The sequence below is a fragment of the Gavialis gangeticus genome, unplaced genomic scaffold, assembly GCF_001723915.1.
Source record: "Gavialis gangeticus isolate Ggan-Ray unplaced genomic scaffold, GavGan_comp1, whole genome shotgun sequence".
NCBI lineage: Eukaryota > Metazoa > Chordata > Crocodylia > Gavialidae > Gavialis > Gavialis gangeticus.
Genome location: NW_017728992.1, coordinates 32,758,749 through 32,759,326, shown reverse-complemented (window position 1 = coordinate 32,759,326; position 578 = coordinate 32,758,749).

Here is a 578-nt window from a genome sequence, read left to right as displayed (position 1 = left end):
TAGATCCACCATTATTAACCCTTTGTTTGGAATAGTAGCTTCTGGTAATGGCCCCAAGAAATCAACCTGCCACGTCTTTCCAGGATTGAATTTCGCCTTATCAAAGACACCCTTGGTGTTTCCTGTAGGGTGGCATTTTTCTTTTGTACATATCTCACATGCTTGGACATGCTCTTCCAGTCTTGTGATTTTCCATATTCCGGTTTTCCTTGTACTGATTCCATCGTTCGTGGCATGCTCGAGACCCTGGATGATTCCAGTGCTCATGCAACCAGGTCAAGTATGGATCTGCACATACTGGTTCATTAGTAAGCACTTGTTCGGTGTAAGTCGGTTCCTGTAATATTCTATCAATAATTTCATGTACAGGATCGGTGTCGACGGTGTGTGATCGAGTATGTTTCACCAATGGTAGTATTCCAAATTTGCTTAATATATGGTAGATCTCTGTCCAGACATCGAGATTCTCGGATGATGAAGCTCTGCCGGTGACAATTTTATACATATACTGTGAGTCTATAGCGAGAACTGGAATCGGGGTGGTCCCATTATGACATTTTAGGCAGTGTAATAGAAGT